The 27,867-nt window shown below is 45.8% G+C and overlaps 1 protein-coding gene across 2 annotated transcripts in view; it reads left to right on the forward strand.

Annotated features, from left to right (window-relative positions):
* The window catches only part of gabrb2b (gamma-aminobutyric acid type A receptor subunit beta2b), a gene marked incomplete at both ends in the record, with an annotated part of 306,515 nt that overhangs the window by 237,504 nt on the left and 41,144 nt on the right, over positions 1–27,867 (forward strand). The window lies entirely within an intron of this gene.

The following is a 27,867-nucleotide window of genomic DNA, read 5'->3' on the forward strand; positions in this document are numbered from 1 at the left end:
ATCTACTATACAGCTCTGAACTGGCCAACACTATCAAGTATATAGTTTACATGTCTCCTTCCCCAAACCACTATTCCACTATGCACTCGGTGGAGTGCAGAGGGCTGTACCACGAATGTTGTATAAGAAGATCCAGGATCTGTCCTTTGATCTGGTTTGGCTAAACCAGATAATTGCCAAGAAGCTCAATTCTAGTTAAGTGATACCACGAATGTAGTTCGCCACTCGTTAAGTGGAACCAGGTTTTCTCTAATCAAGTTGAGAGCGCGTGCACATGAAAATGTCTGTGCACAGGAGCTCGTGCCCGCAAAAGAGGCGTGGTTTTTAACAACTAGCCAATCACAATGCAATATGGACTGCTCCAGCTTTACTATGTACATGTATGTCAGAATCAAAATCTGCATTGGATATTATTAGTCTGTTCCCGAATGACTGTCTAAAGTTACCGCTTTTATTCACATCAGTAATTTCTTTGAAGAGGTTTCTGCTATCTACAGCAGCTCAATTCACCCTCTCAATAAACTCAATATAACCTGCATGTCTATTTCCAAAATCCGTAGGTGTTTTTAGACCATTTAGGCTCAATGAATAATAATGATCTCATGTGTTTGGTCGCACTGATGGAATAATTCCTATAGGCTAATAGGCTATCAATAAAAAAAGAATGATAATAAAATTAAAAAAGAATTGACACGGTACGTGCGGGCATAGATTTCATTTATAAAAAATAGCCTATTTTGTGGTCACATATAGGCTATTGGCAGCAGCATCGCATATCTCCATATTTCATACAACGACTATGCTGGAAATAATATGAAGTTCAATCACATCATACAGGCCAAAAGCAACACAGTTGCAGCTGCAAAATGCAGGAGTACCTAGATATGAACCATCTGTGTGCAGGCAATCCCATATTAAATTGCTTAGATAGTAGTAGGCTATTCTGGCATGTATGACCAATGTCCAACCCAACGTCAGCCTCAGCCCCGTCGTGCACACGGCAGACGTTTATGTAACCTTTTTATGCCGGTTTAGTGATATTTCTCCACTCACCATTCAGCTGCAATCAATCGGCGGGGTCAAACAACGTATCTAGCCTACTTGAGAGCACAACAATTTATATATAAAAACATATTCCAAAGTGGTAAGTAGGGCTTAATTTAAATGTAGCCTGCAACAAGTGCAAGGCTGTCCTCAATTAATTCAACAAGAGACATTTTTCTTTTTCTTTTTCCCCCCTTTTGAATGCGATGTATTTTTCATATGGGGACCATATGAATGGCGACTCGCTGTTTCCAGAGAGCTGATTGGTAAGCAGGTGGGTCTTTCATGGGTTTTGATCTTATCCTCTGAACTTAACCTGCTACAAAGCAGGTTAGCCGTAGAGCATAAGTTGCTATGGTGATCTATCTCGGTAAGAAGTTAACTAGCGTCGTGGTACGGCAAACCTAGGCGTTAAATCTGAAGTTACCTCGCTAAGCCACTAATCTTGTTTTGTGGTACACCCCTCAGATCTACGCCATGGCCCGTGTTTTCCCCCATGCTGACCCATATAGTTTCAAATATACATACTACAGCATGCTCTGGGACGCGTCATCAGTGATGTTAACTGGGGTCGTGAGGTGTTTCGGGTCTGTCAACATCATACACCCTCGCCCAGTAGACCCAGCCGAGGCCGATTACGACCCTGACCCGCGTCCCAGAAGCAGGCGCTCACGGGTCAGCCTTCTGTCTGCAACATTGCCCGCGGAAGGGTTGATCACGCCCAATCTGCTGCAATAGAGTTAGTGCTACACCGCAGTATTGAAAGACCTTCGGTGCATGGAGGTCTAAGGCCCTGTGGGGTGATTCCAGGCCGGGCACCTCCTTCGTCTCACCAGAACCTCCCGTGGAAGAAGGCAATCCTACCATGCCGTACCATGGGCAGGGAGGATGCCCCAAGAAGGCCTGTGCGCTGCACACCATTCGCCTGCGCCGAGCACCTCGCTCTAGCCTGAAGGACCCCAGGCTGCGCCAATCTTTGCGCAGATTTTCAGGAGGCTGATCCGTAGCGTTTGTGGATTTCTCACTCACGAGAGAGCCAGGTTGGGGTGCTAAAACCCATCCCGTACCGGATGCCGTCTCTCTGACCGTCAACTGTCTCTCCAGCTTGTCACCAAACTATACTTGGTTGTCACCTAGTCTATTCCTAAGTGTCACTGGCCAGGGGGAGCCAGGATTTTAGTTTCAAATATACATACTACAGCATGCGCTGGGATGCGTCATCAGTGATGTTAACTGGGGTCGTGAGGTGTTTCGGGTCTGTCAAATATATACAGTACATGTGTATATACATGTATGCTCTGCTGTTTATAGGTAGGTTGTATTATGTACTGGTTGGGTGACACACCGGAATGTTATGTTAACTATTGAATGTTGATGTGTTGTGCTCGTAGGAGCTGGTTTGGTTATGACATATGATTATTAATAATTAATAATTATTCATACTCATAAATGTATTAAATTTGACAGACATTATTTTGACAAATATTGTATTCTTTGTAAGATTCGGGGCACCAGCGTGGATAAGGCTAGCCTGACTCCACCAGACGGGGGCGGCATTGTTCCACAAATTCACAATCCACCTCAGTCTGGCCCTGGCCTCAGAGATGCATTCAAACCGGCCGCCACACAGGCGCACCAATCAGCGTGAGCTAGGGGCGGGCTTTAGGCGAGACCGGGTGTGACGCCACCGAGAGGCGCCTCTGCGTTTGTAGTTCTTTCACTATTCAACATGGCGGCGGCTACCGAGGCTAGCTCCAGTGTGCTAGTCAAACATTCTATTCAAAACAATAAGCTAACATAAACGTTAAACACTTGATCTTACAGTGAGTACGAAACCGTAACTGTATTGCTGTAATGTTATCAACTATGAACGTTAGTAAACAAGACATTGTTGTAGAATTTGGGGAGATAGCCTTCAGACCGCTTTGCTGGGATAACTTATTAGCTGTAAGGCTGTAATGGCTAACGGCTAGCCATTCACGCAAGTCACACAAACACAAAGCCCTTCTCACTCTCACCACAGCCCAGTAAACATGCAATCTGTTAAACCATCATTTTTGTTCCAAATCGAAATAAATCATAACGTTAATCAAAATGCCACTGAATTATTAGCTAATCAACACAGAACTGCAAAGATCAGTGTGATGTATTGTCCCTTTACTGCTAGCTGAAGTGTATTCTGCTATGATTGGAATGTTGGCTGCTGTTTAATAAACCACGTTAACTCACGTTGGTGTCCGAGTGACATATTATGTTATACAGGCGAGATTAAAGATCTCAGGATACAATACAACAATCAGTTTATCTGATATTTTCCCCCGCTTGCATAAATTATACTGTGAAGTGTGAATATAGCTCTAGCATATAGTAGTCCTATATGTCTGATATTTTGGAGCTGTTATTCGAGAAATTGGTTTATCGATAGAACATACCGGTAGCTTAAGATTTTGCACTTGTACTTTAGATAGGGGGTAAACAAACGTCATGGGAGCCAATACTAGGAATACGGTATATCAACAAGGAACCATTCTTAAAGTTAGAGATTATATCCAAATACATGCTGCATGGTGTAACCAGGGTGTTTTTCCTCTTCTCTGTTGACGTCCTCTGGGCTCCAGGCAGCTCCCTTTCGCAGATTCATCTGACAACATCTTTATGCATTTACATCGTCTTATCATTTGACCCAATCGTGCCTCAAAACCAGCAGATTATGTAACAACAACACCACACACGGCCGTCATTTCTCCGTTTAGTTTATTATTACAAAAGTAAGCAAATAACATTCTCCAGTCATGCGTAAATATCTACCATTCCACTGACACATATGCTAAAATTCACCAGTTAAATAGTAGCGTTAAATCATTATATTGTATCAAAGCATTTGGTTGTTGCCATGATCATAAAGGCTAGAGAGCGTTGCGTCTCCATGACGTTAGCCGTCCAGGGTGCGTGCCACTCGGTGTCATATCGTGTCATCAGTTCCCTGAAGAAACGAACAACGATATGTGTTATGAATGAATCGCTGTTAACGTTAACATTAATCATCAATCATCAGACGTAGCACCCCAACCTCCAAATGTTGCTATCGTTAGCGTAACATCAGTTAATCCAATCAGTTACATTTAACGTGCAAAATGGCCTACCTGCACTTCATCCTCAGTCAGACATCTGCAGTAATTCTTCTTTCTTTTGGCAAATTGAATAGTCAATGGTTGCACCCAATATTCACCTTACAAAAACAGCAAAAATCTGCGACCTCCATGCTAACTATTAGCAATTGTAGTCCTAGCTGATCAGGCGCTGCTACGTCATGAAGGGAAGTCGATCTGATTGGTTGGCGCTGGCAAGCCCAGACGGTGACAGACAGACGGTCCATCCAATCACCTGCCTAGTAGCTTGAAAAAAGTGACCGCCCTCTTCAGCAATGTAGCTTGGCCGAATCCAGATGGATGTTGTTTGTGAAACAGATATTTGAAGCAAACTCATCGATCTGGCAGCGTCAGGTTAGGATAAGGCCACACACCTGTCTAAAAGTCAAGTTATGACTATTTTAGACACCAAACCAAATTATCATATCAGTCTCATAATGATATAATGTACATTGTACAGTTAATTGAAGGGTCAAAGTCTGTAAGCTTCTGTCACAGATTTCCACAGATAAAATACCTCATGAATAATAACCAAGATTCATAGAATTATGTAATAAAAATATTTAATTAATCACAATATCAATGGACATTAACATAATGATTAAAATGTCAGTTCATCACATCTAATTCTACAACTAATAATCTATCACATCTATAGCTAATAACTAATATGAATAAACATTATATCAATTGTGTGTGTGTGTGTGAGTATGTGTATGTTAATTATCATTTGGGTGTGTGTCTGTGTGTGTGTGTGTGTGTGTGTGTGTGTGTGTGTGTGTGTGTGTGTGTGTGCAAGAGAGAGAAGGAGGGAGATAGTGAGAGAGAGAGAGAGAGGAGTGGCTCGTTCAGGTTGTGTCTGTGATGTAATCACGGGATTGGCTGAGAGGCAGTCTGGTCGTGTGAAGACCGCCTCCTTTTCAAAATGGCGGTTTTGCCAAAATTGAGGAAGGATTGACCTGGTCAGACAGAGGTGGCTGGGGGGGCGGTCTGGAACCGCCTCCTTTCCAAAATGGCGGTTCTGACAAATTTAGGAAAGGACTGTTTAGCCTAGATCACTCGGTGTGAGTGACTCATCAAACTCTCAGCTTAACTGTATTCTAGCGGGTGGAAGTTCTGAACACCTCCAGACCGGTCCAAGCTTAGCCTTTCCGGTTGACCCGGCTAGAACGGGCTCAGCTGGGAAGACGAGAGAGTGAGAGAGAGTGAGAGGGAGAGGGAGAGAGGAGAGTGGCCCGCTGTTGGCCGCGAAGTTCGTCCGAACTTGGCGCTCATCAGCTCTGCCTACAACACCCTTAGGTTTCTATATCATTCAACAGTGTGTAATACATTCAATGTCAGCATACATGAAAATGCAATTTAACCCCTAACTCTGCCCAGACCATTAACCATGAACTCTCACGCGGATTCACTCGGTTAAGTGAATCGTTCCATTTGTTGGGACGGTTGTGAAGAGGAGGTTTGAGGTTGGCTGAGTCGATGTCGGGGGCTGACGTGCAGTTCTCTCTATTGGTGGAGTCGAGGGTCATGCTGCTTTGGGTCCCCCTCTGTGGCTGGTTGCAAGCTACGGTCTGTCTTTGGCGTCTTTCCCCCCTTACGTGCGATGCGCTTGGAGGGGAAACGCAGTGTTGTTGTGTTGCTGGCTCCTCCTTGTCTGCTGAGCGGTCTGCTCGTGGTACGTTCTTGTTGCCGGGTTTGCGGTCCAGCTGGGCATCTCTGGGCTAGGAGAGCTGCTGCTCTACGCACGAGTTTGAAAGCACAGGAAGGGCTTTTCCTTGCGAGTTATAACAACTAAACCGAGTTAAATTAAACTGAGATTAAGTAGAACTATCTCAGTCACGCTTGCGCTTTCCTATAGACTCAGACTTTTCCCTATAGCCTATTTCTGCCCCTGGTGTTGCTGTGGGACTCAGTTCCTCCGGGCCTGGTTGCCTGCGGAGGGTGCAGAGAGAGGGGGGGAAGGGGCACGTGCTGCTTCTGGGCACGTCCAACCCCCTCCGGCATCAAGGTCTGACTGAATCCTGCTTGAGGCTTAAGACTGACTGCTTCTTGCTTCACAGCAGTTCTTAAGAACATCAAGTATTAAAATGAGCATGGCGTTGTGGGCCAATCACAGCGTTCTGTGAGCTGGAATGGGCTCACCCACTCTCAAGTTTCAGTTCAAAGGGCCCTGTCTCTCTGTTTACCTTTCGGCTGGGGGGAACAATTCTCTTTGAAGCTCAGGGTGGTGTGAAACGTCCTGGGGGCAACCATAAAATAACCATTTATCTCTCTGCGCAGAGGTCTCCCAAGCTGCTTTCACAGATGTTTGGAATTCAGGAGTTATCTAGAGGCCATGCGGATGGCTGTCATGTGTGAACAGATTTTGGAGGCTCATGCGCGCTCCCGCGGAGCCTCCTCCTAGCCGGAGGGAAGTGTACCCCCAGCCGTAGTCACAGAAGCGTATTGTCCCCCCCCCCCCCTCCTCCAGAGCTCCGTGAAGTAGTCAGCTCGTGAGTGCATGAGGACAGAGACATCGTGACAGATTATTATTATATAAATGGTCGATGTGAATGAGCGAGCAAAAAACACATGCCATTTCCATGGGTTTCCAAATGAAGCTCAAACCTGCTCCGTGTGCGACAGCCAACATGTTGCTGGATTGCTGGATTGAAAGGCTCATGGCTCTGATCTGATTTCATGTCTGCTTCGCACAGCACACACATTTAATAAGCATTTTTGGACGCGAGGGTCGTCCCGCTTCCCAGTATTGGACATCGCTAGGTAGGGTATCTGGATCTGCGTGCGTTCATGTCTTTGATTTAACGTTTACACAGCGTTTGTGAAGATTCAATGGCAGAACCGCAAATTCCAAGTAGCGTCAAGTCAGGCAGTATAAAACGAAAACTTCCGGGTATAACCTTCGCAATAATGGCAATTAAATAAAGTAAATGCACGTGTAATGTTTATTGTGTGTGTTTCGAAAGATACAGAACGGAGATAAACTGGAAGAATATCTGCTCCCTTCGAAAAGTCAATTTTAACCCGTAGTGAGTCGACATTCTGATTTTTTGTTACTAAGTAATACAACATTTATTTTATTTTGAAGGTAAAAACGTCTAGCTTCCTGTATTCTGTATAATTCTAGTAGGTTTGATGCATTTTAGGACTGAACATAGCAAAGACCTGTTTTGTTTGTAGTGCTTGCGACTCGAGGAAATCGATGCATCTCACATCGATGTGAGTTGTAGGGTTGTTTAATTAATTACTTACTAACGTTATGCGCAAACGATTATATGCCGTGAACGTTAGGCAAAATATCGCCCATTATGTATTTTTAGTTTTCACAATTGTGAAATTGTGTGGTCATGCCCAAATTCCCCCACCTCCTCTCTACTTTACAAACTCTGCGGAGGTGCTACTCATGTGTGAATGCAACATGCCTCATGTGTGAAAGGGTACACTTCACGTATCATCCGGGGCAGGCTCAGTGGGGAGCAACCCTCACCTGATCCGGAGTTCATGTGTGAAAATAGCTCCAGAGAGAAGTTGGCTCCTGAGGAGAGCATGTTAAATCATGATATGTTCATTCATATTTTCACATCGTACAGTCCCTATTGTGTCCATCCCAACAGATGTGTCTGATAATCGCATGTGGGTGACACACCGGAATGTTTTGTTAATTATTGAATGTTGATGTGTCTGATCATCGCATGTGGGATGTTCAATTGTCGTCACACAAAAATTAAATATTCATTAATTAATTCATTCATTCATAGTTATTGTTAATATTGTGTGTAATTGATTAATTAGAAGGTTTATTGATTATGAACTATGCTTTGTCATGCATGTTCATTCAGGGATATTATGATGACTGTGGTTTGGGGGCCCCACTGTAAGATGTCGCATAGGGGCCTAAAAGGGCCAGAAAAGGCCCAGGGCAGGGGGAAAACAGAATCACCGCACCACGGATATGTGCCTCCGTCAACAAGTGAGCAGTCGACATGCATGTCCGTCCAGACTTTGACGTTTGAGCTAAATGTGAAGAAATTTGGTCAAGGTGTTACTGAGATATGGCGTTACCGAGCTTGACAATGGAGTTTGTGAGGTCACAGTGACCTTGACCTTTGACCACCAAAATGTAATCAGTTCATCCTTGAGTCCAAGTGGACGTTTGAGGCAAATTATATGAAATTCCATCAAGGCATTCCTGAGATCTCACGTTAACAAGCATGAAACGAGCGGTCGTGATGTCACAGTAACCCGTTTGAGGCAAATTGGAAGAAATTCCGTGAAGGCGTTCTTGAGATATGGGGCCCTATCTTCCCCCTGGCCTTAAAATAGCGTTTAAGGCCAAGCGCAGCGCAAATTGTGGGCGTGGTCAAGCGCAATCCATATTTTCCCCTCGGCGCTAAACCTATCTGTTAACCACTTACCCACGCCTTTTAAGCGTAGAATTATTCACAACGTCCTCATTGGAGAACTGCAGTAAACGAATCACAAGCTTCCCTTTCATGCTCCAATTCCACGGAACGATCCAGTCCGGTCAGAAAAGCTCGACCAAAGCGCTCTGAGCTCCTCCCCTCCCTCTTTCATCCCCGTCTGTCTCCATATATATTATTCCATATTATTATGCTCCTCAAATCTCACTGCAGTTTCAATACAGCACGCATGTAAATACGCTACACTATAGCAAGATCAAAGTGAAAAGAATGCTCTAAATGCATCGTCTAGAAAAATATAGCCTATCCCTGGATGTCATGATGAGATTGGGCAGAATTATATCGTTTTCTCTCGCTACCTTTTCTTCTCCCCCACTGCACAGGTAGGATGATGCAACAGCCTCTGAATGACAGGGGCTCAAAACTACGGTAGAAAAACTTTTTTTTATTGGTCTTTGTGCCTGCCTAGTGTCTACATAGGCTATAATTTAGTGGCCTTTTCCCCAAAATAGTAATGTTCTGTCATGTGGTGTAGCCTACATTTCAGATCTGTTGCTTACAGTGCTAGGGGCAGAAATTGACAGACGAGAGAGAGGGAGTGAGCGAGAGAGACAGAGGGGGGAGAGAGAGTGAGTGCATCCCCGGGGCCGGCGCGCTGAATCTGCATCTCTCCTGCATCTCCGCTGCATAATTACGCACGCAGTACCCACCAATTTAGTCCGTCATCTTCCCCTGGGCGCACATAAAAAACATGCTTCCGTCACTGTCTGCATGATGGCGAGAGAGACTTCAGCTGTATGCTACTCGTGCCAAAACCAGACATCGAATTTTCAACAGTTAACTAACTCTATATCCCCGGCGCACTGAATAAGGCGTGGTTTTGAAAAGCACTAAGTGCTAAATTAACGCCAGGGGGTAAGATAGCGTATTTAAGGCCGAAACGCCCATTCTGGCCTATTCTGGCACTGCGCCATGCCTCTTCGGCGTAAAGCGCATTTCAGGGCCTAAAAACATGATGCTATCTTCCCCAGTCAGGCGCAAAGCGTGTTTTTTTGCGTTTAACGCCAGTTTAGCACCTAAGGCCAGGGGGGAGATAGGGCCCATGGCGTTAACAAGCTTGAAATGGCGTTTGTGAGGTCACAAGTGACCTTAACCTTTGTCATTTGACCTCCAAACTGTAATTAGTTCATGCTTGAGTCCAAGTCGACATTTGAGCCAAATTGGAAGAAATTACATCAAGGCGTTCCTGAGATATTGCGTTGAAGAGTTTGGAAATGGGGTTAGTGAGGTCACAATGACCTTGAACTTTGACCTTTAACCACCAAAATCGATTCAGTTCATCCTTGAGTCCAAGTGGACGTTTGAGGAAAATTGGATGAAATTCCGTCAAGGTGTTCCTGAGATATCGCGTTAACGAGCATGAAACGAGCAGTTGTGAGGTCACAGTGACCTTGACCTTTGACCATCAAAATGTGATCAGTTCATCCTTGAGTCCAAGTGGACGTTTGAGGAAAATTGGATGAAATTCCGTGAAGGTGTTCCTGAGATATCACGTTAATGAGCATGAAACGAGCAGTTCTGAGGTCACAGTGACCTTGACCTTTGACCACCAAAATGTGATCAGTTCATCCTTGAGTCCAGGTGGACGTTTGAGCCAAATTGGAAGAAATTCCGTGAAGATTCCGTTGATATATGGCATTAACAAGCTTGAAAATGACGTAGGTGAGGTCACAGTGACCTTAACCTTTGTCCTTTGACCACCAAAATCTACTCAGTTCATCCTTGAGTCCAAGTCGACGTTTGAGGCAAATTTGATGAAATTCCGTCAATGCGTTCCTCAGATATCGCGTTATCGAGAACACACAGACGCACAACCACACGCACACAAGCACAGCCAAATAACGGCGAGAAAACGCTGGGAGGAGATAACAAAGGTATGAGAAGAAATTGTATCCAAATTGTCTGAGCCTCTGCCAATCATTTCTAATTTATTAAATGTTAACATCCATGAATTATGGTCCTTTCACAAACATAAGGGATTTTAGTGACAACCCATTTCTTGGCAGAAGCAGCATCTGCACTGCAAAGAAATGCCATTATAAATTAGTCATTTTTAGTCATTCAGCATGCAGACTGCAATGTGTTGTGTGTGCGTGCGTGCGTGTGTGTGTGTGTGAGCGTATGCGTCTGTGTGTACATACACCCCGCTTTCCCTTCTACCTGGGGTATATGGCTAAAGTGGTTCTATTAATAGGTCAGACATTATGGGAAACTCCGTTCTTGCTCCCATCCACCTCCAGTCCCCCAGGTCTCCACCGGTAATAAATATTCCCTTCTGACTTTCCCCCACTCCCTGATCCGGCGCCTGATAACTCGCCAATTACCTCTCCCCGATCAGCCATCCCCAATCTGTCCTCCTCGGCTGCAGTCTGTCGCTCCCACCGACACGCCTCCTCCACTCGGCCTGGCCAGGTGCCGTTGGTGCCGTCGCCAACCTCCCCCCGGTGTCAGCGTTGATCAAGTGACTGGCCAGTCCACCTCTGGTCAGAGGAATATGCCATCGACCTCCTCTGCCCGCCGCAAAATGCTGATGTCAGCTGTTATCCATCGGACTGGCGGCTTTCCTCAACACCAGTCACCCGCCTCCCCCCCAAATCCTGTCTTTGTCTCTGCATCAAACCACCGACCTGTCCAGACTACCGAAACACAGCCCCCACCTACACGTCCACTTTTCCCCCCCACCACATTAATCATTGGTGACTCGATAGTAAGGAATTTCCATTTTGTTAACATAATTACCCATTGTCTCCCTGGCACCACTGTCCCTGTCATTGTAGACAAACTCAGAGTCCTTCTACCCTCTCTCCCATCCTCCATATCACGAATAATTGTCCATGTGAAATCAAACGACACATCCCGACGTGAGTCCGTGTGCACAGAAAACGACTTCAACCTACTTTTTAACGTTTTAAAGGGCTGCGGTATGTCCATTTTCATCAGTGGCCCCATTCCCTCCTACGGTCGGGGATCTGGACGTTTTAGTCGCATCGTCCATCTGCACACCTGGCTTCAATCCAAGTGCAGATCCCATAGCTTTCTTTTTATCGATAATTTTAACTTATTTTGGGACCGTGTCTCGCTGTTTAGCAGCAACGGGATTCACCCAAACAAGCGAGGGGGCCAAATGTTATCATGCAACATCCAGCACGCTGTTAGTCTTAGTGCATGACTGTCAACTGAACATCACTCCCTGATCTCTTCCTCGCCTGCCAATACATTGTCCATCTCCTGCACCAGCTCCCCCTATCGTCTACCTCCGGTATCACAGTCACCAGCTCATCTCTCCCTCCATTCCATTTCCACCTCACCTGTTCAGATCCCCCCCTCAAGGCCTGGAGGCTTCATTACGCCTCCCATTTTTCTTTGTCCCTCCGCTATAACTCCAGCTCACCTCACTAACACCATTCACTACCCTTATACCCACAGTAACCCAACCCCTCTGATTCCCATCACTGTCAACTTTAAGCCTGCCTTTCCTATTCCAACTATTTCCCGCCCCCGCCTTCCTCCTATTTCTCATCACTGCATTGATATGTCCCCTGTCAACAAGGGAATAAACAAGAACAACCTCCTACCCATTGTCCACACCCTCACTCCCCCCCAGCCCTACAGTCATTTCAATATAATAGGAGGACTCTGGAACTGTCAGTCAGCCATCAACAAAACCGAAATAATTTCTGCCCATGCTCTCTCTCAATCCCTCCACTTCCTTGCCCTCACTGAAACTTGGATACTACCAGAAAATACTGCCACTCCTGCTGCTCTCTCTTCGGCCTTTTCTTTCTCTCACAGACCTAGAACCTCTGGGAGAGGTGGTGGCACGGGTCTCCTCATTTCTTCTGAATGGTCATACACGGTTACACCTCCCTCGCACCTTTCCATCTCCTCCTTTGAATCTTACTCTGTCACTGTTTCCCTACCTACCAAACTCACCATCATCTACCGCCCGCCTGGACAGCTCAGTCTTTTCCTCGATGAAATGGATACCCTCCTTTCCCTCTACCCTGAGGACGGCTCCCCCCTCATACTCGTCGGCGATTTTAATGTCCAGGCGGCAACTCTCCACTCTCCCTCCTTCCTTAACTTTCTTTGCATCCTTCGACCTCTCCCTCTCTGCTTCTCCCCCACACACAATGCTGGAAACCTGCTCAACCTCATTTTCACCTGTTCCTGCCGTACCTCTATAGTGTCTCTCTTCTATGATATTATGGCTGGTGCATAATGAATGGAGACTATTAACACGGAGATCTGTTAATGATGCTTTACTTGCATACTGCTGTGGTACATGCTTGTGTACAACTTAACACTAGAGGGCGTACTTTTACAAGATAGTGGATATGTGACTACATTACATCCCTCCCTTATTTCGAATAGACATTTAGGTCATTCACAGCACCATAAATTGAATGAACAATAGAAATAATAAAATGTAATTTTTCTCTTTTCAAGTTAACCAAAACTCTGAACTATAATGTCTGAGTCTTTCCGATACCAACATGTTACTAAGTTTCCATGTTTTCAGCAGTGATACTTAAACTATTCACAGTTTCTTGATTACGTCATGAGTCACATCTCGATGAGACGTCGTGGCGGTCTCCTGTTCATTCTCACCGAGTATCTGGGCTGAATGAGGGCCTCGACATTGACATTATCCTCATGGTGATGATTCTCAAAGTTTGGTGGGTCTGGAGGTGGTGAGTCCAGATCATCCTCTTCACCGGATGTCCCTGAGTGTGGTGTTATTTCATGTCCAGTGCTAGCTGCCATCACCATTGATCCTTTGACCGCCCCGACGGTGTAGGGCTTGGCCTTGTAGGGAGTCATGAGCTTGCCTTTCACCAGCTGGTGGCAGAGTACAGTGTCTCCTGGTTTGAGAGTTGAGGGTCGTGTTCTATTCATGCGATCAGCATTGTCTTTAATGCGTTACTTGGCACGCTGATCTCTGTAGTGTAGGCTGGCGTCTGTCGCTGAGTGTTGGGTCATAGGAAGGGTGGGGAGAGTGGTGCGGAGCTTTCTTCCAAACAGTAACTCGGCTGGAGTTACTTGAGTGGTTCCATGGGCGGTTGCACGGTAGTTTATGAGAAAACTGTAAAGATTCTGTTTCAGAATCAGAATCAGAATCAGAAAGACTCCCCCGGGGGGAAATTGGGACAGTTACAGTAGCTCGCTCACAGAACACACATAGCTTGAAGTAAACAATAGTAAATGCAAAATAAGCAGAATAAGAAGAATAAGAACACAACATAGCATAGAATAAACAGTAGTAAATGCGATAGAAGAAAAAATAAGTAGAATACGTCTAAGTGAGCAAAATACATAGAGTAAGTATACATTACGTGCAATTATCTTTATTGCACACCGGACTTATATTAAGTCGGCTTGCCCTATATGTTACATGTGGCTCAGCCAGGCACAGTTAACCTATCAGCTGGCTCAGTCTCAGGGAGACTGAGCGTCTCCGAGGTGCTCTTTTAAGAGAGGCATTAAATAGACCAATGGCCAGAGGCAGGAATGATTTCCTGTGCCTCTCCGTATTGCATCTAGGTGGAATCAGTCTCTCACTGAACGTACTCCTATGTTTGACTACCACGCAGTGGAGTGGGTGCTCATGATGGAGCGTAGCCTGGACAACGTTCTCTTCTCTGACACCGCAGTCAGAGAGCCGAGATCCAACCCCACAATGTCCCTGGCCTTACGGATCAGTTTGTTGAGTCTGTTGGCGTCCGCTGCCTTCAGCCTGCTGCCCCAGCACACAATAGCATACAGGAAGGCACTAGCCACTACCGACTCATAGAACATCCTCAGCATGGTCCGGCAGACATTGAAGGACCTCAGCCGTCTCAGAAAGTAGAGACGGCTTTGCCCCTTCTTGTAGAGTGCATCAGAGTTCTTAGCCCAGTCTAGTTTATTGTCAATGTACACTCCAAGGTACTTGTAATCCTATATACTATGTCAACACTGACCCCGTGGATTGAAACAGGATGAGTTTCTCCAGGGTCTTCATGATGTGGGACGTCAAAGCTACCGGCTTGTAGTCGTTGGAGCCACTGGGTCTTGGCTTTTTAGGTACAGGAACGATACAGGACATTTTCCACATCACGGGGACCTTTTGGAGACTCAGGCTCTTGTTGAAGATCAGCTGTAGCACATCACACAGCTGGGAGGCACAGGCTTTGAGCACCATGGGGCTGACGCCATCCGGGCCAGCTGCTTTCCTTGTGTGTAGCCTCATAAGCTGATTCCTCACCTGGTCCGCTGTGATGGTCAGCGTGGGTGGTGGTGGTGGTGGTGGGGGGGGGGGGGGGTGGCATCATCAGCTCTGAAGCCCCTTGGGGGGGGGGGAGGGGGGGTGTAGCCTCGTCTCTGGGTGACGGGGGTTCCAAGGTCGTCCTTCTGAGTGTGTGGCTGTGATGGTCTTCTTCAATGTTTCCATGAAACGATCTGCCTCTGCATTTGCTCTTGGCCAATATGGTGTTATCTTTCTGTGCTTGAATCCAATGATTGTCCATTGAATGGGGGTCCATTATCTCTCTTTACCACAGTTGGTATCCCAAAAGATGAGAAGATCTTGTCCAGTTTGGGGATCACAGTGGTGGCTGCTGTGGACTTGACTATCTCCACTTCAGGGTATCTGGAGTACTCGTCAACGACTACAAGCAAGTAATCGCCTGACGGGAAAGGACCTGTGAAGTCAATGGAGACGTTCTCCCATGGACCTTTGGGAAGTTTAGACATATTTAGTGGTTCCATGTGGTTCTGAGCAGTTGCTGCTTGACATGCAATGCAGTGTCGTATGGTATTTTCCACCATTTCGTCTATGCCTGGAAACCATACCTTCTCTCTCAGAAGCTGTTTGGTCTTGACAATGCCCATATGACCACTGTGGGCTAGGCTGACAGCTTTGTGGTGAAGGGAGGTTGGCAGTACAAGCCTTGTACCTTTGAGAATTACATTCTCTTCTGCGTTGACTGTCAATTCGTTTCGCAGGCGGTAGAGTGCTTTCAGTGTCTGATAGTCAGCATCTTCTTTATCGCCTGGTGCGTTTTGCCAGTGTTCTCCGCTTAGGAGATGCATCACTTTACATAGTGCTGAGTCTTTCTTTGTCTCGGTTTGGACTTCCTCAAGTGTCATTGCCTTCGGAACGGCATTGTCGATGACGAAATTCACATATTCTTCAGCCATGCGAGCCATGCGGGTGTATCACCTTCGACAGGATGCCTTGACATGTAGTCAGCAGGGTTGTCCTTTCCAGCTTTGTACTTGATCGTATAGCTGTAGGGTTGCAGCCTGAGTCGCCAGCGTTCTAGTCGAGCTGGGGGCGTGGCTTTCGGATTGTTAAAAATCAGCTCAAGCGGCTTATGGTCAGTGATGACTGTGAAGTGTGAGCCATAAAGGTACAAATGAAAATGTTCACATGCCCAGAGGATTGCCAGAGCCTATCTCTCCATTTGTGAATAGGGCTGTTCCACTGGTGTGAGTGCTCGACTGGCATATGCGATTAAACGGTCACTGTCATTATTGTTGAGGCTGCGCTGGCTGAGTGTAGCGCCTAAACCAACAGGGCTGGCATCGACCAGTATCGTTGAGTGTTTGGCTGGGTCGAAGTAGGCCATTGTTGTGTTTTTCATCAGCTGCGCTTTCAGCTTTTCCATTGCCAACTGTTGTTGGGGTCCCATGACCAGGTGGTATCCTTTTTGGTGAGTTCGCGTAAGGGCTGTGAAAGTGTTGCGTAGTCAGGGATGAAACGTGAGCAGTATGTTGTCATCCCGAGCAGACTGCAAACTTCTGACGTGTTCTCAGGTGGAGGAAAGTTCTCGATGGCAGTGATCTTCTTGGGATCTGCAGAGATGCCTTTTGCTGAGAAGATGTAGCCAAATAACTCAAGCTGAGGTTTGCTGTACTCACACTTCCCAGCATTGAGTGTGATATTTTGTTCTCTCAGTCTCTGGAATACAGCGTTGAGACTGCTGTTGTGTTCTTCTTGTGTCTTTCCATAGACAATGATATCGTCACTCATGTTCCTGACATTAGGAATGCCCTGTAGCAGCAGCTGTATGACATTTTGGAATACTTCAGCAGCAGGGTTGATACCAAAGTTGAGTCTGGTGTATCTGAGGCCTGTGTGTGTGGTGAAGGTAGTGATGTACCTTGACTCTGGATGCAGTTCGAGTTGATGGTAGCCAGCATTTAGATCTTGCTTGGAGAACACCACAGCTCCATTCAGGTCATGAATGAGATCATCGATGGTTGGTGTGATGTGACGTTCTCGCTAGTCTCTTAAAACAGACTGTCTCATCTACATCCGGCGAATGCAGCTATATACAGTCTGTACGTTACACCCCCAGAACATGCACAAGGAAGTTGGGAAAAAAACCTTCAGACAGGAAAGAAGTTCGACAGAATCCGACCAATCACGACACGTGGGTCCACGAAAAATGCGCATATTGGATTCTGATTGGACTAATGAGCGGAAGACCCGCCTTTCTACTTCCCATTCCGGTTGGTGCATGATTCTCCCCTACGAAGTACAGACGGTATGGCGGAAGCATTTGAAAATTGCAGAAGCCAACTCGTCTGTTCTAAGAGACTACGTTCTCGCTGTATTGCTGTGTTTGGTAGGCACATATCGACACATATCCGAACCTTTTCTGGGTTCTTGGGTTTTGGAGTGACTATGATCGGAGACACCCATGGTGTTGGGCCACTGACTCGTTCAATGATGCCTTTCTCTTCTAGGTCATGTAGCCCTCCTTCCACCTTTTTCTGCATGTGGAAAGGAATCCTCGTGTGTGGTTGCACCACTGGCATCACTGATTCATCAACATGCAGCTTCACTTGAAAGTGTTTAAGCTTCCCTATGCCTTGGAAAAGGTATTTGTATTCATGGATGAGCTGGCTTGGGGTTTGTCTGGATTTCAGTGGACATGGAGTTCACAATGTGTAATAGTCCAAGGGCTGTTGCTGTCTTGCGACTCAGTAGTGAACCTTGATTCCCCTGTATCACGTGCAATGTAGCTTCCTGTATTAGTTTCATCTCAGAGCAAATTGTTGCTTTAAATTCTCCTCTCACTAAGAGCAGTGGATGAGCCGTTGGGATAGATTTTTACAGCTGGATTTTAGCTGATCATAAGTGATGTCATCAATTATGTTCACTGATGCCCCAGAGTCAATGATGACGTCCACCGTTGTGTCCATGATCTTTACTTTAGAGCGTTTAAGTTTTGCCTGGTCCTGCAGTGTGCATACAACATACAGTACAGATATTCATCATCATCCGAGCTGTTTGGAGTATCAGGTTTGTGAGATGTTTGCTCCTGCTCAGTTTGTCCCTGCACTTGATGCACTCTGTGTTTTGGGCGCAGTTGTTTATCCGCATTCATAGAAGTGATTCTTTATTCTATGATCTGCAGCACCTTTGAAAATGGTTAAATTTTCCACATCCTTTGCATTTTTTTCCTTTTGCTGGGCAGTTTGTTTGTCCTCCTTCATGTGGAAACTGCCCTTCACAGTTATTGCACGTTTTGTTTTCACGTTTCACATTTGGATATTTATTTGCTAGTCTTTGACTTTGGAAGGTTTTCTTCTGCACAGCACGGACTGAGAAATATGATTGAGATGTAGCTGTCTTATCCCTGTATCTTGCTTGTCTGACAGCTCTTGGGCTCTGGCTGCATCCAAAAGCTTTTGAAGTGTCATGTCACAGTCTTTCAGCGCCGCCCTGCAGAGGCGTGCGGAACTGCAGCTCAAAATGATCTGTGACTTTATTTCTCTGTCAATGTCTGCAAACCCACAAGTGGACGCTAGCTGTCTCAGCCGTGTGTGGTGTCCAAAGTTTCACTTTCGTTTTGCCTGGCTTGTCTGAAAACATATATCTCATAATATTATTCAGTATTGACTTTAGGGCAGAAATATGCACGCAGTCTCTCAACAGCCGTATCATAGTCTTTGGTGTCACCCGTGTTTGGCAGGGTGTCAAATATGTCATTCACATCAGGTCCCGCATAGTGCAGCAGCAATGCCCTTTTGCGAGTAGCATCCTTTACATCCAATGCCATCAGGAAGTTTGTGAAACAAGCTATCCACTTCTTCCACCTGGAGCCTACAGAGCTGGGTTCATTGTGCACATCGAACAATGGGAAATGTGGTAGACTGGCCATGGTGCGCATTGCCCCTGTTGTATTCCGCCTTGTGCGTCTTCTTGTCATTAGCTGGGCGTGTAGCCAGCTTTAGCCTCCGTGCGTCTTGTTAGCTGGATGGCTAGCTTTAGCTTTAGCTGTGTCTTGTAGCCGGGTGGCTAGCTTTAGCTGTGTCTTTGCCAGCGTAGTTCGCTTACCGCATCTCCAAAACGAGAGGCTCCGTCCGTTCTAGGTGCGGTTTCCTCGTCGCCAGTTATAGTGTCTCTCTTCTATGATATTAGGGCTGGTGCATAATGAATGGAGACGATTAACACGGAGATCTGTCAACGATGCTTTACTTGCATACTGCTGTGGTACATGCTTGTGTACAACTTAACACTGAACGGTAGAGGGCGTACTTTTACAAGATAGTGGATATGTCACTACATTACAACCTCCACCCTCTCTGTCACCCCCCTCCCTGTATCGGATCACTACTTCATTACCTTCTCCCTCCCTATCTCCCTTCCCACCGTCTATCCATCTCCGACTCACTCTATTACTACCCGTCCCAACCTCTAGACTCTCCAACCTATGTCCCTCTCCTCTGCTGCCCTCTCCCTCCTTCCCTCACCTGCTCAATTCTCTCTCCTATACACTGACGATGCCTACAACACCCTCTTATCCTCTCTCTCCTCTGCCCTTGATTCCCTTTGTCCGGCCCTCTCCCCGCGCTCCCTGGCTCACCGAACCCCTCCGAACCCACCGCACGGAACTTCGAGCTGCTGAAAGAGCATGGAAAAAGTCCCTCAACCCCAACGATCTCACAGCTTATCACCATATCTTCACTATATCACTTTCTATCTTACTTCACCAAGAAGGTTTACAACATCAGTTCCTCCTTCCCCCCACTTATCTCTCCTATCTCCAATCCAGTTTCTCCACCCCCTATTCCTGGTCTGTCCACCTTCTCCCCCCTCTCATCTGAAGAAGTACTTCAACTCATAACATCCAACCGCGCCACCTCCTGCCCCCTGGACCCGATCCCCTCCGCCCTCCTACAGTCTATCTCCCCTGACCTATCCCCATTCCTCACCACATTCATTAACTCCTCTCTTTCCTCTGGTCTGTTTCCAACCATCCTAAAGACTGCCATTGTGAAACCATTACTCAAAAAACCATCCCTCAACCCTATTGCCATCCACAACTACTGTCCTGTCTCTCTCCTCTCTTTCCTCTCCAAAACCATCGAACGTGCAGTTTCCAGTCAACTTTCCACCTATCTCTCCCATCACAATCTGTCTGACCCTCTCCAATCTGGTTTCAAACCCGCTCACTCAACCGAGACTGCTCTCCTCGCTGTCACCGAGGCAATTCACTCCGCCAAGGCTTCATCCCTCTCCTCTGTTCTCATACTCCTGGACCTATCTGCTGCTTTCGACACTGTTAACCACCAAATCCTTCTTTCCACCCTTTCTGACTTGGGTGTCACTGGCTCTGCACTCTCCTGGTTCTCCTCCTATCTTTCCGACCACTCCTACCGGGTTTCTTGGAGAGGTTCCCTTTCTATTCCTTGCACCCTTTCCACTGGTGTGCCTCAGGGTTCTGTTCTAGGTCCTTTCCTGTTCCTCCTCTACATGGGTTCACTTGGTCACGTCATCTCATCTCACAGGTTTTCCTATCACTCCTATGCCGACGACACACAGCTTTACCTTTCCTTCCCCCCCTGACACTTCAATCGGGTCACGGATCTCTGCCTGCCTGAAAGACGTTGCTGTCTGGATGGCTGCTCACCACCTCAAGCTCAACCGTAAAGAAAAACGAGATCATCTTCCTCCCTGGCAAATAATCCCCCCTGACTGACCTCTCCATATCCATTGATAACCACGTTGTAACTCCATCTCAAACAGCTAAGAACCTGGGAGTGATCCTCGACCACCAACGCACCTTCTCTGCCTACATTGCCGCAACAGCACGCTCCTGCAGGTTCTCCCCCTTCACCATTCGCAAGATCCGCCCATTTCTCACCATAGAAGCAACACAAATTCTGGTACAGTCACTGGTCTTGTCACGCATCGACTATTGCAACATCCTTTTGGCAGGCCTCCCTGATTAAGAAATATGACCTCTTCAACTCATTCAGAACGCAGGAGCCCGTCTGGTCTACAATCTACCTAGATTTTCCCATGTCACCCCCCTTTTCGGAGAGCTTCACTGGCTTCCTATCCTGGCACGCATCAAATTCAAAACTCTGGCACTGGCTTTCAGGGCTGTTCACCAAACAGCCCCCTCATACTTACAGTCTATGGTCACTTTCCAAACCTCGCACCGCCCACTGCGCCCCTCCACTAGTGCAGGATGTCTCACCCCTCCCCTGCATGGGCTCAGAAGCCGCTCTCGATCGAGACTCTTCTCGTACCTGTCCCCAAAATGGTGGAGTGAACTTCCCCCTGACATCAGAACTGCCGAATCACTACCCATTTTCCGCAGAAAACTAAAAACTCATATTTTCAGACTTCACATAGACCCTTCCTGAATTTCCCTCCCTCCTCTCTGCCTGCTTTCCATGTGTTTTTAATTTAATTCTTTGTTGCTGAAATATATGCTCTTTTAATTGTTGCATTTTCTTATTTTTATTTTTATATATTTTTATTGCAAGGCGGAGTACAGTCCACATTGGTGCATAGTCAAGCGAACATATTTTTACAGAAACAATATTACAGGTTAGAATGTACAGTTAAATTTTCTCTCCCCCTTTTTTTTTATAACACACAAGGCTGAACAAACAGATAATAAAATAAAACAAACAAATGAAAACAAGGCGAAACAAACAAACAAAAGCTAAAATCTCACACACTCACACACTCCGAGTTTACAATGTGGTGAGGGTACTTGCAAAAAAGGAAATATATATATGTATATATGGTGGCTGGCGAGCTTGGAAACAGGGGAGGAAGCTAGTGCGGCGACCGAAGGGGGCTTTTTTTTCACGTGTGCGCGCGCGCATGTGTGTGTGTGTATTTGCCATGTTTCCCATGCTGTCAAGCCTCTTAGCTTTCCACCCAGTGAGGAGCATTGCATTAGCACCCAGTGAGAGGACTACAGGACGGAACAGCACCTGGCACCTGAGGCGGTCCAAGGGAAAATATGACGTGTGCTCTGCTGCTGATACTCTCACCCACAAGCAGTTTTTGCCCAAAACGCCCAAATCTCATTTTAAATTAGCATTAGGATTAGACTGTTGTGATGTCATTATTCAGTTTTAACCATCAATAATTGTTCCTTTTCTCATTATTTCATTTCTCAGAGTAAATACTGTATATTTATTTCGAGATTTTTCGAGACTGTTATGGTTATAATTAGCCTAGTTACTCACTTCTACACTATCTTAGATTGTGTTACTTATGGATGGCATGGAATTATAGTGAAAATAGATTATCCCCCCTTTTTGCTGGGACAGGGGACCCCACTTTGAAAACCACTGGCTTAGGCTAGAACTGTTGTGAGAAGGTTTCAGGATTTATCTCTATGCATTAGGCTGTGATTACTATTTATATAAATCTATTTATTCACATATATTCATGATATATTATGGTATACAGCAGTGGTGGCTGGTGAGCTTGGCAATTGGGCCTTTTTTTTTCTCTTTTGCAGTTTGAAGACAGATTTTAACAACATACAAACAAAACAAAAGCTCAGACACAGCTGGAAAACAAAGCAAAGCATACTATTGATTGACAATTATAATATGGTGCTACCACCCATATAAGGGTGCTTACATGCTTATAAAAGCATAATGGGTTATACAAGGGGCCAAGACAAACCAGCTGAGCAAGTCACCCACCGCCCCTAACCTCATCAAGGTAGGCCAGAAACGGGTCCCAAATATGTCACTCCTATACCCTAATGTAATCTCAATAGCAGCACCAGTCTCCTTCAAGGAAACGAGATCAATAGAAATTATTAGGCTACAGACCGCTTTACCATCTACACTGTAACAGGCAACATCAAACTTCATTTCAGTTTAATTCAATCACACAATCCTAAAACTTGGGTGCTGGCTTGACAGATTCCTCAACTGCAATAATTTTTATGGCAGAAGATGTAGCCCAGGCCAGTGTTTATCGAACTTGCTCATGTTAAGGAGCCCTAAACTAACACAAATTACACCACGCACCCCCATATAGATAAGATTTTGTTCCAGGGTCCCCCATCTGATAAGAGTTTTGCTAGATGTTTTATCAGACATTATATGAAACCCATGACCAAAATAGTCATACATTCTGTGATTGTGTTACTTATGGATGGAATTATAGTGAAAATAGATTAATCCCCCCTTTTTGCTGGGGAACCCACTTTGAAAACCACTATCTTAGGCTACAACTGTTGCAAGAAGGTGAATTTTCACACATTTTCAATGCAGATTGAGGACAAATAAGATGGATGTCCTCTGGTGCATTTTAACGTTATAGCGCACCCAGGAGAAAGAGAGTTGAAGTGGGAATAATTTCTGGCTGAGCAATGTAGGCTAATGCACCTCAAAATAAAGTAAGATATTTAGGCTAACAGTTAGTCTGTCAGTAAAAGGTTTGATGGATGAACAAATCAATCAAAAACACTTCACTATGTCCAACATAGGCTACAAGTTTTGTTTCATTCCATTGAATTTGGCAGCGCGACATGCAAATTGCATGTTTCATTGCGTTCCATGTTTGGTTCCGCGCTGCCAAATTCAGTTAAAAAATGTGCGAGTTTAAGATCGCCATTGTATTAGGAAATAGCGGGCTATTCAGCATAAAACAATATAATAGCGCTGCTTGGTGGATGCCGACTTTAGTAGAAGACCTGGATAACTCGAACTTAATTGACTTACTTGCATATCCAATGCTGTCACAGCTGTCTGTAGTCGGTGCGCCGTGCAGCCGATGAGGTTGCAGCAGTATCCCAGTGTTTGCTACCTCGGGAGCCTCCGTGAACCCCGCTGCAGTCTCTCTAAACTCGTTGCAGAAAATCGTGTTCCGGGCGCTCATGCAACGGCTTGTGAGCTAACTTACTGTTTGATAATAAAAAAACATAGGGAAAGGGGAAAGTATAGGTGCTACTGTCTGTAAATCTATCTATTAATCTGTCAGGTTGTCACAGCGTGGAGGTCATCATTTCCTAGTTCCTACTGACAACGGAGCTAGATTCAACAAGATTTTCAGACGTATTCAGCATTGGACAATACAGAATGTCAATCAATGTCAAGCAATCTATCCAACACACAACCAATTAGGTTTCACCTGGTTTAACCAGGGTAAGGGAGGGCTGACTTCCAGCTCAACCTGATTGGTGGGAAAACAGTAAAAACACATCAATCTCACGTGTTCTCTGTGTCTGTCTGTCTTTTTCAACCAATCTTATTTTTTCATTAGATAAATTCCCAAATAAATAAACGCCCACAGGGCGAATGTTTTTTTAATCTCCTACTCCAAGGTGGGACCAGGGCCAGAGTCACTCGTCTGCATAGAGCTATAATGAATGAAAAAATGAGCGTCTGCACATAAGAAAAACACATTTGATTGATTTTTTTATTAAAAAAAATATGAAAAATGAAAAATATAAAAATATATATATATATATATATATATTTTATATATAAAATCCCCAATCTAATAGAGGAGGACCATCCTCCTATGCCTCACTGGAAAAACCTCCTCTGGTATATATACACATATTGTGCATTGGGTCCTGCACAAGAGGAGATCAACCAAGCGAATCACCCACCACCGCCGACTTCGTCGAGGTAGGCCAGAAACGGCTCCCAGACGACTAGAAATCTCCCGAGTGAGTTGGTCCTCAGGTACCTGAGTCTCTCCATCCGTATAACAGAGATCATGTCCGCCAGCCACAGCTGGAAAGAGGGTGGAGGAGGGGACTTCCACTCCTGCAAGATGAGTTTCTTGGCAATGATTGTCCCCTGCGTCAGAGATTGCTGCACCGCTGTAGAGAAGTCCAAAGAGGACTCCGAGCAGCCAAAAATGGCAAGTTCTCCCTCTGGCTGAAGGGCTATCCTGTAGGCCTTAGAGTACCAGTCAAATATCCTGGCCCAGAAACCAGACAGTGAAGGGCAGTTCCAGAAAGCATGAGACAGAGTGCTCTCCGATATACAACACCTGAGTGGTGAGACAGAGGGGTACATCTTGTGCAACTTATGGTTAGAATAGTGAAGACGGTGAGTAACCTTAAATTGAATCAGCTGGTGTCTACTGTTAACTGAGCAAAGCTGTATCACGGACATACTCTTGTCCCATATAATGTCAGACAAGTCAATGCCAAGTTCCCCCTGCCATGCTTCTCTAATCCTCTCAGTAGAGGTTGTGATACAATTGTCAAACAGACATACAAATCTAGAAATGAGATGCTTGGAGTGCAGGGCTTATCAGTACATCAAAACATGCATTTTCATCTGGAAGCACTTCAAAAGTGCGAATTTTGGATCGAACATAATTTCCGAGTTGCAGGAATCTGAGCCAGTTGTGCCAGGCAACTCAAACTTCCTCATCAGTAGATCAAAGAATGCAAAGTGACCATCTATATTTAAGTCTTTGATGGAGACTAGCCCCTTCTCACTCCAAGCGTGGTAATTTTTGTCTGACCATGGACACAGAAAAGAGTGATTGAAACAGATGGGCGTATGGACAGAAACGTCTGGTAGGCTCAAAGCACTCCTAATTTGGTTTAAAATTCTGATAGAGTTTTTTACAACGAAACTTAAATTTCCTAGGGTCCCAGGGTTCTCTAACTTAGCAAATAGCATGGCTGGCAGTGAAGAGCTGTCAATAGAGCTGGCTTCCATTTTTAGCCACAAGGGGGCCCCGGGGGTTATATTGCCAGGGATCCCCTGGCTGGCACCAACACATTAGAGCCCTAACATTAGCGGCCCAGTAGTAGTGCCTAAACACTGGTAAGGCCAGCCCTCCTGCAAACTTGGGTTTTTGCAAATTAATTTTTGAGATTCTATGGTTCTTATAATTCCAGATGTAAGAAAGAATTATGGAGTCCAGTTTTGGAAAAAAAGCTGATGTAAGAAAGATGGGGAGGTTTTGGCACAGATAGAGGAACCTGGGAAGTGAAACCATCTTAATTTAGTTTATGTGACCGATCATGGACAGGGGTAGGATTTTCCAGTTTTCTATACATTGTTTAAGCTTTAAAACAAAATCCTCAAAATTCAGCTTAAATATTAGTTTTGGATCTCTGGGTATGGTCAAACCAAGATAGGTGAGGTGGTCTTTTGCCAATTTGAATTGGAGATTTTCCAGAAAGCCGGGGGTAAAGGCATCAGAGAGCGGCATAAAGTCACTCTTCGTCCAGTTAATTGCAGACAACTTACCGAAAGAGGTGAATAATTCTAGAAGAGGGGGGATCGATTTTTCAGAATAATGTAAGTATAAAATTACATCATCGGCATACAAACTAATACGCGTTTCAATGCCACCGACCTTCAGGCCTACAAGGCTTGGCTGCGTATTTTTAGGGCAAGGGGCTCGAGCGCAACGGCGAAGAGGGCTGGCGAAAGAGGGCAACCCTGTTGGACCGAGCGGATTATTATTCGAATAATAACTGGATGCTTGAAGCCTACCCCTGTGTCCCTCTTGCCAGTCCTCGCGGGAATAGCACCGGCCGGCCTCCGACGGGAGGCTGCCACCCTTGCCCTGGCCAGCAAGGCACAAAAGTATGACTGGCACATCCTGCACAACACCACAATAACACCAGCACCTCCAAGCAGACTCAAGTCGCGCCACCCCTACAACAAGGCAGCACAAGAGATGCTCAACTCCACCTCTGAGGACATCTCCAGAGATGCATGGTTGGCAGCAGCTTGGAAGCAGGAGTGGGAGTCAGCCGGGCCCTCCCGAATCCACCGCTACATCTGGGACCCAGGAGATGGCGCCATTGGAGGAGACGACCTACCACGCCGGCAATGGACCACACTGAACCGTCTACGAACTGGGGTCGGTCGCTTTAAAACATCAATGAAGACGTGGGGCTTGGCGGACAGTGCGGCATGCGAGTGCGGTGACCCTGAGCAGACCGCCGACCATATAATCACCATCTGCCCCTTATATAGACCACCCTCGGAAGCCAGCCTCTTCGACCTAGGACCAGAGATGCGGGCATGGCTACACGACACCGAGTTGGACCTCTGACGTTACACGAAAGAAGAAGAAGAAGAAGAAGGACCGAGCGGAGTAGTGGAAATCTGGATGACCTGTCACCATTGGTTATAACTGAACATGTTGGACTAGCGTATAATATATGTCCTGATTTTGAAGAAGGATGGCAACCTTCATACCAGCTTGTACAGAAAACCAACTGACAGAAATTCACTGCTCCACGGCCTCTCATACCATCCCATTCCTCTGAAAAGAAGTCTCCCGATCTCCCAATTCAGCCGGCTACGTCGCCTGTGCAGCTCGGACGAGGACTTTCACGTTCAAAAAGCCAGCAGATTTCAACAAAGAGGCTACAAGAGTGAATGGATCACCCAAGCAGCTAACAGGTTCGAAAAATCCACTCAACAAGACCTCCTTAACAAAACAAGAACAAAATCGACTGATTCGACAATTCACTAATTTGTGCCATTCCTTACTCCCCTCTAGCTGAGGACATGGCCACTGTCATCAGGTCCCACTGGCATATACTGGCCACTGACTCCACTCTCCAGAGAACACTCCATGTACCACCACGCATTGTTTTTAAGAGACCACCGAACTTGAGAAACATGCTTATCAGAGCGGACTGTCCCCCCGTTGCTGCCCCGAAACCAGCTACATTTTTACCTCCACCTGAACCTGGTAATTATAAATGCGGACACTGCCAGCAATGTAATTTCACACACAAGACTCACAAATTTTATCACCCTCACACTGGAAAGGCATACGACATCAAAGGATTGATCTCATGTAAAACCAACCATGTAATTTACCTTTTGAAATGCCCGTGCGGTCTGGCGTATGTAGGGAAAACATCTAGACCCCTAAAGAACAGAATCTCAGAACATTGCAGCAATATTAGGACTGCTGATCAGAAAAG

This window comes from Poromitra crassiceps (assembly GCF_964638095.1).
Source record: "Poromitra crassiceps genome assembly, chromosome: 1".
Classification (NCBI taxonomy): domain Eukaryota; kingdom Metazoa; phylum Chordata; class Actinopteri; order Beryciformes; family Melamphaidae; genus Poromitra; species Poromitra crassiceps.